General features: G+C 49.7%; 1 non-coding gene across 1 annotated transcript; it reads right to left on the bottom strand.

The window, feature by feature from the left end:
• Window positions 1-10079: 10079 nt before the first annotated feature.
• On the bottom strand, window positions 10080-10186 carry LOC136161990 (U6 spliceosomal RNA). The gene has a single exon (XR_010661843.1). It is a non-coding gene; the product is annotated as a U6 spliceosomal RNA (small nuclear RNA).
• Between the last annotated feature and the right edge of the window lie 2393 nt (window positions 10187-12579).

Here is a 12579-nt window from a genome sequence, read left to right as displayed (position 1 = left end):
TGAGAATGACCTTGAGATGTGTATATAAGGAAGTGTCTTCATGACCCGGTTTGTGTGTGTGTGGGGCCATGTGCGTCTGCGAGCAGCTGAGGATGGGACCTGCCTCCATGTGCATGTGAGCACATGTTTAAGATAGTGTTTGAATAATCCCTGGGAGAGGTTCCCACCCTCTGTCCCACAAAGGTTTCAGTGGGTCCTCCCTTCTTTTACCAGCTCAGCCTCAAAGGGAACATGAGGATTCCCTCACCTTCCTCACACTTTATGACCTTCAGGCCACTCTCTTTTCCAGTTCCCTGAACTGTCACGAGGCTTTCAATGCCCCAGGATCACCCAACTGTTCCCCATGGGAGTTTCTGGGGTCTAATGTTTTGACCTACTTTGTCTGTGTCCAGCTTCTCACCCTCCCTCTGGCCTGTACCCCTCTGTGGAGCCACCACCCATCTGGCTGGACATCACTGAGGCTCAAACTTGTATGTTCAGGAGGGTCAGAGGCCAAAACAGAGCCAGAGGCAGACGGAAGAGACTGAGAGATCAGAGAGACAAAAACTAACCCAGAAGTTGAGAGAGACAAACAGAACACTGAGTCAGAGGTGAGCAGAAGTGCTGGATAAGGGAAGGCCATAGACAAGAGTCAGGCCACAGGAAGGCAGAAGAGGGTAGGAGGGTTCCTCACAGAGGCCACAGGCCTGGTAATAAGGGGCCATCCCAGCCTGGCAGGCTACAGTCCATGGGTCACAAGAGTTGGACACGACTTAGCGATTAAACCACCACCCAGGCTCTGAAGCTGTTTGGGGCTGGAGGGGTTTGAGGAGGAAGGAACCCCAGGCTCTGGACTTGATGGGGCACCTTCCCTGTGGCCTTCTGCTAAGGAGGAGACATGAATAACTCGTCTAAGTCTCTGGACCCCTGGACTGTGACTTTGCTCCCAAGAGGAGGCAGCCCTCTCCACAAGGCTCTGAGAGCCTCAGGCCACCGGGAGAACAGGGGACAGAGGGAGAGGAAGCTCCCATGGCTGCTGATGTGCACAGCTGCTCGCATGCCCTCCCCTGCTCACACGCTCACTCACACGTGCCACGTGCTAGACTGGAGGCTTGCCAATGAGGCTCCCCTGGCCCTGGTCCACGGTTTCTGTACCAGGGACTCAACCACACTCTTTATGCCCAGGACTCTTGACTGCCTCACCTCTTGTTTCTCAAGGGCCTTGCCCCTTCCCAGGCCAGTGGGTGGGTGGTCCTGACCCTTACTCTCCCTTCCGCAAGAACCCCGGAGTCCCCAGCTTTTCAACTTCCGGGCACATGTCTTCTTGTCCCTGACCCTTGGCTCAGATTGGTGGGGGGGAATCCTGATGGGTGGAGGGGGTAGGAGGGAAGGTGTGAGTCTGTATGTCTGTGTGGAATGGGGGCTGTTTAGATAAACAGATGGCAACAAATGGCATAAAATTATATACCCATAATGTCAGTTCATAACATTTTGTTCGACATACTTGATTTAATCGCTTAGCTGACGATTTGGCTTTTGGGCCCATATGGTGGGGAATGAAGCTGCGTGGCACCCGCTCCAATCTGGCTCTTTTATCACCGAGGCTGGGGGGGCGGAGATGGGGGGGTGGGAAGGGGGGAGGAGAAGGGATGCAGATGGAAAGAGAATGAGCTGACAGGAGGGGGGACAGGGAGGGGGTGACTGTAGGGACTGGAGAGGGCCGGACCCTGGCTGGGCAGGGGAGGCTGTCTGGAGACAGGGTGGGTGAGCCCTGAGTCAGCAGGGATGGATGGGACTGGCCGCAAGAGATCCAGGCCCCATGAGTGACCTCACTGGACTCTCTAGGATGATGGCCACAGATCTGCCTCCATGAATGAGCCTGGGAGCCTGTGACTGTCTTTTCTTTTCAAAACAGACCCAGACATCCAGCTCCCAATCTCTGGGGATATTCCTGTTGCTTTTGCCAAACTGAGTAATCTGCATGTGTGCATATATGTGAGTGCATATGTGCCCACCCACTTATAGGCATGAGTGAGGGGCCTGGGCAGTGGTGAGATCCCTTGTGTGATGAATTATGTCTGTGTGGAATGCTTGATTTGCTCCCAGAGCCACTGGGAGGGGTTGAATGAGTGTTGGTGGCCATCTGTGATAGGGTATGTGACAATGAGTCGGGGTATGACACTTTAGGTCAGCCTGGGGCTTGTGACCTGTGGACGCGTGAGTGCTTAAGGGTGCATGGGAGGGATGGTGGGTGATGGTATGGGGATGAGTGTGGGTGTGGCATTGATCTGTGGGGTTGAGAGTTGTGTGGAGTGTGACTGTGTGAATGGTTCAGAGGGGCTGTGTCATGTAATAGGCACTCAAACAGTGTTGATGACTTTGTCCATCCAGACACCTTGCAGTGCTTGGCTCTGAGTGTGAATGCTGGGCTAGGGAATGGTGGGAGTGGGAGTGTGTGTGTGTGTGTGGCTACTCCTACTCCCTGCTTCACTGTGACTGCCCCTTCAGGGGACCCGCCTTGCACTCTCTGCACACAGAAGTCAGGTACCTGCTGGGAGTGCCCCTCTCGAGTCCTCAGTCACCTGGACCCCAGTTAGCACTCAGAGACGAGAACTAGGCATTTCCCCAAATTGATGGCTGGTCAGCCCCACATTCGCCCAGTCTACCCCCTCCCAATCTCGGAACTGTGCCAGGCCCCCCAAGCACCTCGAATCTGGGTCCAAATCCGCGCCCATCACTCACGTTGCAGCCTCATCTGCCCCCTGTTGTGTGCGGCCCGCCAGCCTGTTGGCTCAGGAATGGAGGTGGGGAATCTACTTAAGATAAGGGGACATCTGCAAGGGAGTTGGGAGCCTGCTGTATTCTCCCCCGTCCCTGGGACCCTGTCCCCCAACTCCAGCCTTATCAATGACAGCCCAGAGGCTCCTGGGCTGCACTTGGTGTCTTGGTGCCCCTCTGCCCATCCTGTGTCTCTACGCAGTTTCTCTTTGTCACTCCCCCTCTTTGTGCCTTCATAAGGACCACCCTCCCTCTGCCACTTTCCCTGTCTCTGCCTTTCTTCCACATCCTGCTCCTCTCTGCCCACTGCTTTCCTCTCCTTGTACCTCTGGCTACTGCCTTTGGGGGTTTCTAAAGGTGGTGATCAGGCTGGGCTGGAGCTGAGGTCAAGGTCCCCAGGAATGTCCTCTCTATTTGGGAAATTCTGCTACCACCGTACCCTTCAGAGCAAGGAGACAGGGGTCCTAGCTGGTAGTAATGGCAGGTACTTAGGTCTGTGACAGTGCCCTGTGGCTGGTGGGGGCAAGCTTACTGTTCTTCCTGTCTCTGAGATCAAGTGCCCCCAACACCCTTACTTCCCACAGAATGCTGTGGTTGGACCAAACCCTCACCACCTTCTCAGGCCATTTGGTCATTCTTTCATTCAACAATCAGAGGACACATATGATCTGCTAAGCATTATGCCAGCCAACCTGAGGGACAGACACTTGAGGGAGGGAGGCCTTGAGAGAGACAGGTGTGCAAACAGATCAAGATTCTGGTGTTCCAGGGGGTCTGGGAGAGATGGCCCAGTGAGGGCCAAAGAAGGCTGAAAATTCTATGGGTAGGGAGTGGAAGGCTGGGGAGAATCATAGAGAAGGGGGCTCTTAGCTGCACTCAAAACATTTTGTCTTTACAAAAATAATCTTGCTCAATGCAGAATGCTGAGGGAGCACAAGAAAGTTCAAAGGAAAACAAAAACAAAATAGAGCCTCTGAAGAAAATTGTGAAGAATCTTACGCAACAAATGAGTTTTACCAAGTGAACGGTGGGTGGTGATGGGGAAACTGGGGGTGGTGTTGGAGAAGGGCATTCCAGGCCGGGGTGGGGCATGAGTCCAGGCACCCTGGCATAAACTCATGAAGTTTGATAGCCGTGGGAAGAAGGGTTCTGCAAGCTGGCTGAGAGGGCTGGCCCTTGTTCGATAGAGGGGCCCCTGGAGAGCAGGGAGCAGTTGACTGCCATCCTATTTTCCATGTTAGGACAGTTATTCTGGAGGATGGATTGAGGTGGTTGAGGCTTGAAGCAGGGAGATCAATTAGGAAATCAGCGCAAGAGAGACAATGAGAAGTCATGACTGGGTTATTACAGTGGGAGAGGAAACCACTGCGAAGCCAGAATGAACAGAACAGGAGACTGGTTCAATGTGGGGGCAGGGGTGAGAGACAGGGAGGAGCCAAGAATGAAGCCCAGGCCCTTGGCTTGGTCACTAGTGTGGCTAGTGGTGCCAATCATTAGGAAGGGAAACTCAGAAGAGGAGCAGGATCAGGGTGGGGGTAGGGGGAGGGCTGAGTGTGAGATGGAAATAACCAGATAGAAATGTTCAGTTGACAGTGGCATACAAAGGTCTAGAGCTTGGGGGTATAAATTTGGAAGTCACTGTTCATTTCTACGTATTAATCAAGTATTTACTGAATGTATGTTATAGATTGGGCTGGGGATGTGGTGGTGGATGAGGCCAGCTGTGCTCCTCCCGGCTGGTCTCCCTCTGTGAGCTCATGGGGGGCTCACGGCCATTATTGGAGAGGTGGTCACTGTAGCCATGAGTGTGGATGAACTTCCCAGAGGAAGAAGAGGGGAAAAAGCCAGCATCGCAGGGTTGGAAGAGCAGTGGCCACAGAACCAGGGTCTCTGTCTCCCTCAAATCCTGGAAGGTCATCCAGTACGCTTGTTCCGTTTTCTTCTTAGATAAGCTTTGCTTGGATGTTGCCTGTGGTCCCCAACTCTCCTGGCCTGCTCCCTGCCAGTGAGCCCATGGACACACACACGTGTGTGTGAAGCAGCCAGGCTCCCTGTGTCTGCCCTGCTTCCACATGTCAGGTCATGGAAGATAAGCCCAAGAGACTCCAGTTCTAGCTGACATGTCAATGCTCTTTCAGCTCCTGACTTTGTTTGAAAGACAGACTCCAGACCCCTTCTGATCTGGCCTCTGCCCAGTCACCCCGACTCAACTCCAGTCCAACCTCCAGAAGCTCCAGTGGCTATCTTCCCAAACTAACTCCCAACCTCTGGTCAGCCCTTGCTCTCCCCCACCTCCAAGCCTTGAACATGCTCTTTCTCTGACACCATCTCCCTCTTTCATCCAGCCAGGTCAGCTAACTGCTAACTCTTAGTTACCCAGCTCAAGTGTCTCCCAACTGAGAGATTTCTCTCTCTCAGAGCTCTCTGAGGGTCCCTGTCATAAGCTTCTTTATGAAGAGCTTATTAGCTCTGTAGTGACTTGTCTATTTGCTTGTCTGTCTCTAACTCTATATAAGGAGATACTTTAAGGTAAGACTTGTTTTTTGTTCTTGTTTATAGTCCCAGTGACTAGTGCAGGTGCTCAAAGTTATAGGCTGTGCATATTGAAGGTGGGCTGATGTTGAGATAGGGCTGGGGTTGGAGGTGGGGCTGGGTGTTGAATAGGGCTGGTGGGGAGGTGGGCTTGGGTATAGGGGTAGGGCTGGTGGGGGTAGGACTGAATATTGAAGGAGAGGCTGGGTGTTAGAGGTGGAATGGGTGGATGCAAGAGAAGGGTTGTTGAGGTAGGGCTGTGTTGGAGGTGGGGCTAGGCGCTAGAGGGTGGGGTGGTGTTGCTGTAGTGCTGTTTGGGGTCTGGAGGGATGATAGTAAAGGAGTGTTAAGTGGTGAGTAGGCAACTGGGTGTGGGAGAAAGGGGGCTGGGTGTTAAGGGAGATGGATTTGGGAGCACAGGAAAGAGCCCCCCTGAGACCTCTTCAGAGTTCTGACTTTTAATGCTGCTGATCCAGCTCTTCCTCGGCAACCAGCTTCTCCCCAGAAGGGGAGAAGAAGAGGAGAGGAGACCTGGGGAGAAGAGCCTAAAAGGGTGAAGAAGGATTTTCATTATGAAGTTAATTAGCTTCAGAGCCGCTGCACCTTTCAGGACGAGGAATTAGAGGGATTTAATTGCTTTATCAGCCTTCCCTTTGATTTTCAGCAATCAGGCCGATTCCATTTAATTTAACTGCCACAGACGAGGAGAAAATTGATGCGCTCACCTGCCTCCGAGCAGAAAGAGAGAGAGTGGGGAAGAGGGAGAGGGGGAGCCAGAGAGACTGGCGAACACAGAGTCTGCAGATTAATGAAAACCAACAGCATTTGCTCACAATTGGAGATGAAGTGTGCCCTCGAGGTGTTTAGAATTGTATATGTGGCTGTGTGTGTGTGTGTCTGTGTGGTTGTGTGTGCGCGACCATGTGGGAGTGTTTGTGACTCTGAGTAACTTGGTTGACGTGGAGGTAGGAATGCGGGTGAATGTTGGTACTTGGCTGTAGGTAAGTGACAGCAGAGGTGTGTGACAGACTGTTGAACGCTCCTCGTGCATGAAGAACAGCAGTGTGCATGCGGATGATTGTGTCTGCTGTATAGCCACGAATGGTGCCTACCTGTGTGTCGCCCTTAGGTAAGAATTTCGCTGTTTGTAAAGTGCACACCTATTAGTTCATTTCTTCAGCAAGCACTCAGTGAATCCCTGCTTAGAGCCATATGCAGTGCTGTGGGACAAAGATGACGAAGACAGGGTCCCTGCCCTCAAGGATTCATAGTCCAACAGAGGAGATGGATGAGTAAATAAATGTCGTAGTATTGTGCTGCATGGCTTGCTCTGGGAGCACTGTTCTGGAAGGCCTCCCAGAAGAGGTGACTTAAAAGATAAGGAAGTTTCCAAGAGGAGGAGGGATTGATGGAGTTGTGGTGTAAGAAGGGCATTCAACCAGAGGGAACAGTATATGGCATGTAAGGGAAGGTGGGCTTCCCAGGAGGGCAGAGCCCAGAGCAAGAAAGATTTTGGGTCAGATTAAGGGATGGATTTTTCCTATAGGGTACTGAGTGGGAAGTAACCCTGCCAGATATGTGTATTAGAAAGGCTTTGACAGAGGATGGATTAGCAAAAGCAAGAGCCAGAAGTCAGGAAGCTAGTAACAACCATTGCAAGATCCAGGGGCGAGATTGTGAGTCGGAGGGAAGGTGGAAGAAAGAACAGATTAGATAGAATGGGCAGAATTTGGGGAGAGGGATAGGGCAGAAAGTATTGAAAGTTTATAAGCATCTTAGTAGTACGTGATTGCATAATGGGAGATATTAGAGGAAGAGCAAGTTGGAAGATAAGGTCTTAAATTTTTATGGTTTGAGATGAACCTGAATATCCAGGATGAGGTATACAGCAGGCAGCTGGATACGAGTCTGGAAGCTCAGCTGAGACGTCTAGCCTGGAGACAAAAAGGAAAGAACCATTAGCATGTGTGAGTAGATAATAATGCCATAGGAATAGATGGGACTAGCCAGGGAAAGTATGGAGATCAGGAAAAGAAGAGGGTCAAGGGCAAAATCCTGGAGATCACTCATGTGCATGAGACTGGAGGAAGAAACAGAATCAGGGAAAGATGAAGAATCTTGAAAATTGAGAGAAAGTTAGAAAAGAGGAGAACATTGAGAAGTTGAGTTCGGTTTTGGAAGCACTGAATTTGAGCTTTGCTTTGAGACATCCTTGTGGAGGTGTCAAGGGGGCAGGATTTAGGACTCAGAGCTCTCAGCATGAGTGAAAGCTTAGGGGTGTGAATGTTCATGATGGAACCTGGTATGACTGACATATAGGATGAATGGATGGATATAGAAGACAATGAGATTGGAGAAGTGAGTTGGAGTATATAGGGTTGTGAATAGCAGCTTATGGGTTAGTACTTTAATCTGAGGGCAGGAGTTTTTGACTGTTTTGAGTAAAGCAGATGACTTAATCAAATGTTCATTTGATAAATATATCATTCTATACCTAGAGGCAGTTGACTTGATCAAATGTTCATTTGATATATATCATTCTGTATCTAGAGATTTCCCCTCCAAATCAGAGCTTGAGACAAAGACTTTATTTGGGAGATGATCCCAGGGAGTAGTAGTGGAGGAGTGGGAAGGGTGAAAGAGAAGAAAGCTGGTGGCCATTGTGGACAACTGGGGCCGAATCCTTGGCCCCCTCAGTAGTCATATAGAATGTATGTCAGAACTGTCCCTCTAAAGGATAGGAACCTGAGTGTTTATATACTGACTGATTGGTTGAAGGTTACCCTCTGGGCCATTACGTTCCCTTTCTTAGGCAAGTTGCGCTGAAATCAGAAGTGGGCTGAGGAGAGGAGTTGCTAAAAGCAATAAAAGCATCTGCTATATTCTGACAGTTACTTGGGAGATGGATTAAAGAGAGAGAGGTGAGAGATAGAGATACCAGTGAGATGACTGTCATGTTCAGACAATTCGAGATGAAGAATGTAGGTAGGAACTGATGGAAGGATTATCTTAGAAGCATAAAATTAATAAGATTTGAAGATAGTGCTTTTGGGGTTTGTGGTAGGTAGAATAAGGGCTCCTCAATATCCATATCCTAATCCCAAGAACCAGTGAATATGTTGTGTTACATGGCAGGGAGAAGTAAGGTTGCAGAAGGAATTAAAGTTGATAATCAGGTTCAAGAGATTATTTTAGATTATCTAAGTGGCCCAGTGTACTCACAAAGGCCTTTGAAAGTGAAAAGGAAAGCAGGAAAGTCAGAGAGTAGCTATGCTACTGGTTTTAAAGATGGAGAAAGGGGCTATTAGCCAAGGAATGTACCTCATGTACACAGCCTCCAGAAGTTGGAAAAGGCAAGGAAACAGATTCTCCCCTACAACCTCCAAGAAGGAAAGCAGCCTTGCCAACACCTTGATTTAAATGCAGTGAGACCCCTTTTAGACTTCTGACCTCCATACCTGAAAGATATTATTGTTTGAAGCTGAGCTTGTGGTAATTTGTTAGAGCCACAACAGAAAACTAACAAAGGGTCCAAGAAGGAGGACTTTCAAATGATTCCAAGATTTCTAGCTTGGGTCAGATAGGGAGGAATTCACTGAGAAAGGGAAGAGAAGTAAATCTGGGCGAGAAGCTTCTGAGCTATTTTAACCATGCTTTGTGTAGCTGGAGGAACTTCCACGTGGAGCTACATCTGTGGAATATGAAGCAGGGCAGGAAAGAGTGAGGGTAAGGACTCTCCATCAACGCAGTGCCATTTGAAGCTGTGGAAGCAGATGAAGTTACCTAGCAGAGGATACGACAGAACCTTGGGAAAACGCCAGTGAGTTGGAGTTGATGGTATTGTTGCTGATGACAGATGTCTGTTGATCTTCGTTTCCTCTTCTTTTATTTTATTTATTAATTTTTTCTATTTTTATTAGCTAATTTATTAGCTTTACAATATTGTAGTGGTTTTTGTCATACAATGACATGAATCAGCCATGGAGTTACATGTATTCCCCATCCCGATCCCCTCTCCCACCTCCCTCTCTACCCGATCCCTCTGGGTCTTCCCAGTGCACCAGGCCCGAGCACTTGTCTCATGCATCCAACCTGGGCTGGTGATCTGTTTCACCCTAGATAATATATATGTTTTGATGCTGTTCTCTCGAAACATCCCACCCTCGCCTTCTCCCAGAGTCCAAAAGTCTGTTCTGTACATCTGTGTCTCTTTTACTGTTTTGCATATAGGGTTATCATTACCATTTTTCTAAATTCCATATATATGTGTTAGTATACTGTAATGGTCTTTATCTTTCTGGCTTACATCACTCTGTATAATGGGCTCCAGTTTCATCCATCTCATTAGAACTGATTCAAATGAATTCTTTTTAATGGCTGAGTAATATTCCATGGTATATATGTACCACAGCTTCCTTATCCATTTGTCTGCTGATGGGCATCTAGGTTGCTTCCAGGTTGCTTCCTGGCTATTATAAACAGTGCTTCGATGAACATTGGTGCATGTGTCTCTTTCAGATCTGGTTTCCTCGGTGTGTATGCCCAGCAGTGGGATTGCTGGGTCATATGGCAGTTCTATTTCCAGTTTTTTAAGAAATCTCCACACTGTTCTCCATAGCGGCTGTACTAGTTTGCATTCCCACCAACAGTGTAAGAGGGTTCCCTTTTCTCCACACCCTCTCCAGCATTTATTGCTTGTAGACTTTTGGATAGCAGCCATCCTGACTGGCGGGTAATGGTACCTCATTGTGGTTTTGATTTGCATTTCTCTGATAATGAGTGATGTTGAGAAAAATATGGAACGCTTCATGAATTTGCATGTCATCCTTGCGCAGGGGCCATGCTAATCTTCTCTGTATCGTTCCAATTTTAGTATATGTGCTGCCGAAGTGAGCACTCTTCTTTTATTTTAATAATTTTTATTTATTTATATTTTGACTGTGATGGGTCTTCATTGTTACTTGCACTTTTCTGTTTGTTACAGCAAGCAGGGGCATCTCTCTAGTTGCAATGCATGGGCTTCTCTTTGCGGTGGCTTCTCTTATTGCTGAGCATGGGCTCTAGAGCACAGGCTCAGCAGATGTGCACAGGCTTACTTGCTCCTGGGCATGTGGGATCTTCCTGGATCAGGGGCTGGACCCCGTATCTTCTGCGTTGCAGGTGGATTCTTTACCACTGAGTCACCAGGGAAGCCTGATCTCCGTTTCCTCTTAATGAACTGTTTGATTTCCAGTGTTAGCTCTGTGGCCTCTACTCTCAGTCCTTCGCCATCCCCCACCTTCCCTAGTCCCTTTCTCAGGAGGTGGCCTACTGGGCTGCTCTGTACTGTTGTACAGGTTGTACATTGCACAACTCTAAGGACGTCATCCACCTAGACTTCGGTATGAATGTGGTGCCCTCCTAGAGTTGTCAGTGTACAACCTTGCCAATGGTCCACGAAGGCTTCGTCAGCCTGTTTAAAGAGATAAGGAAAGAGACTCTTCCTAGCCTCTGACTATATATCCAGAGTCTCGGCCCTGGCTTGAATCCAAGATGCAAAAGAGGTCTCAGGAGTTAGGCCCAGACTGAGAATGGGAGCAGCCTCTGGAAGGGATGGGGCCCTGGAGGCAGGCTGTCAGGTGCTCAGGCCTGGGCCTCCTGTCAACCCCTATTCCTTGGGAGGACGGCTCTTCCCTCTTCCCCTGGCACCCCACCCCTGTTGACTGCCTTTTGATTAGAATGTGGGCTCTAACTTGGAATTAACCTGATTAATGTAATGAAGGCAGGGCCGGCTCAGCACCGCCTGGTGATGAGGGGAGATGGATTGGGAGCGAAGGCGCTCGGATGGAGGCGAGGCCGTAATTGCTGCGTTTACTGCTACCTGCCTCGCTGACCCTGCTGTTTAGCCCATTAATGATGATGCACAAGCCTCACTTTCCAGAGATAATGACAGAGGATCTCGGGGGAGGGGACAGTAGGAAGCAGAGGGAACTGGGGGTCTGGGGTCTCAGGAAGACACAGGTCTGAGGATGGCTTCCTGGAGAGGGTGAGAAATGAGGGACCTGAGGCACAGAAGTGTATGGGGAGACAGAGGGCACAAAGGTATAAGCTGGGGGCTTTCTCTAGGCGCCTGCCTCCTTAGGATAGTTTAAGAGAACTGCCTGGAGCAGGGGCTCTACAGCTGGCAGGGCTCTCTGCCTGGGCGGGAGGCCAACACTACTGCCTCCCCAACTCAGGAGGACTTCCTGAAGGAGAGGCCTTGGGAAGAGAAAAGAAAGCCCAGGGAGCTGGGCAAGGGCTAGCAGAGCTTTTCCCCTTGCCTCCAGCGCTGGCCTAGGGCAGGGTGGAAAGCATTGTGGGAAGTCAAGCAGAGTCTGGGGGGCATAGTGTGGGCACATATATGTGCACTCATGTATTCAGCACGAAGAATCTGTGGGTAAGTCAGTGGGAAGCCTTATCACCTTGATTAACTCCTTTTATTTTATTTTTGGCTGCACTGGGTCTTTGTTGCTGCAAGTGGGCTTTTTCTAGTGGTGACAGAGAGGGGGCTCCTCTGTAGTTGCAGTTCATGGGCTTCTCACTGCAGTGGCCTCTCTTGTGGAGCCAGGCTCTAGGGCACACAGACTTCAGTAGTTGCAGCACTTGGGCTCAATAGTTGCCATGCACGGGCTTAGTTGCTCTGCAGCCTATGGGATCTTCCCCTGGACCAGGGATTGAACCCATATTCCCTGCATTGGCATCCCTCTTTGATGCCTCAAAGAAGATGAAACAGATGTTCCTGATCTTATATGCTGCCTCTCCACGTACTTTATCCTTATTCATCCATGTACTTCATTCATTCATTCAAGAAAGTTCAAGGGTTGTCCTGGTTCTGCTGCAAACTTGCTGACCCCACTGGGCCCTTTCCCTCCTCTGGCCTCAGTTGGCAACTCTGTAAATGAGGGGCTGGAGCAGGGGGTTAGCCCTGATGTGTGGTGATGCAGGGGTACAGCCTCTCTTTACTGACACCTGTAGTCTGCCTGGGACTCCTAGTGGGTGGAGGGCCCTCAGAGGAGCCCTGAGACAGTGGGAGTCTTCCCTGCCTCTGCTGGGCCCTGTTGGGGCTCCTACACCTATGTCCTAGCTTTTTAGTAGTTGCTTTGAATTTAGCAGTGGCTTTGAGAACCCACATTAAGCTCATCAACAACAACTCTCTGGTTATTCTCACATGTTAATTTGCTACGTCGTATCTGACCCTTTCGTGACCCTGTGGACTTGTAGCCCACCAGGCTCCTCTGTCTGTGGGATTTCCCGGGCAAGAATACTGGAGTG

The sequence above is a fragment of the Muntiacus reevesi genome, chromosome 2 (genome assembly GCF_963930625.1).
Source record: "Muntiacus reevesi chromosome 2, mMunRee1.1, whole genome shotgun sequence".
Lineage (NCBI taxonomy): Eukaryota > Metazoa > Chordata > Mammalia > Artiodactyla > Cervidae > Muntiacus > Muntiacus reevesi.
This window is presented reverse-complemented; position numbering and strand designations above follow the sequence as displayed.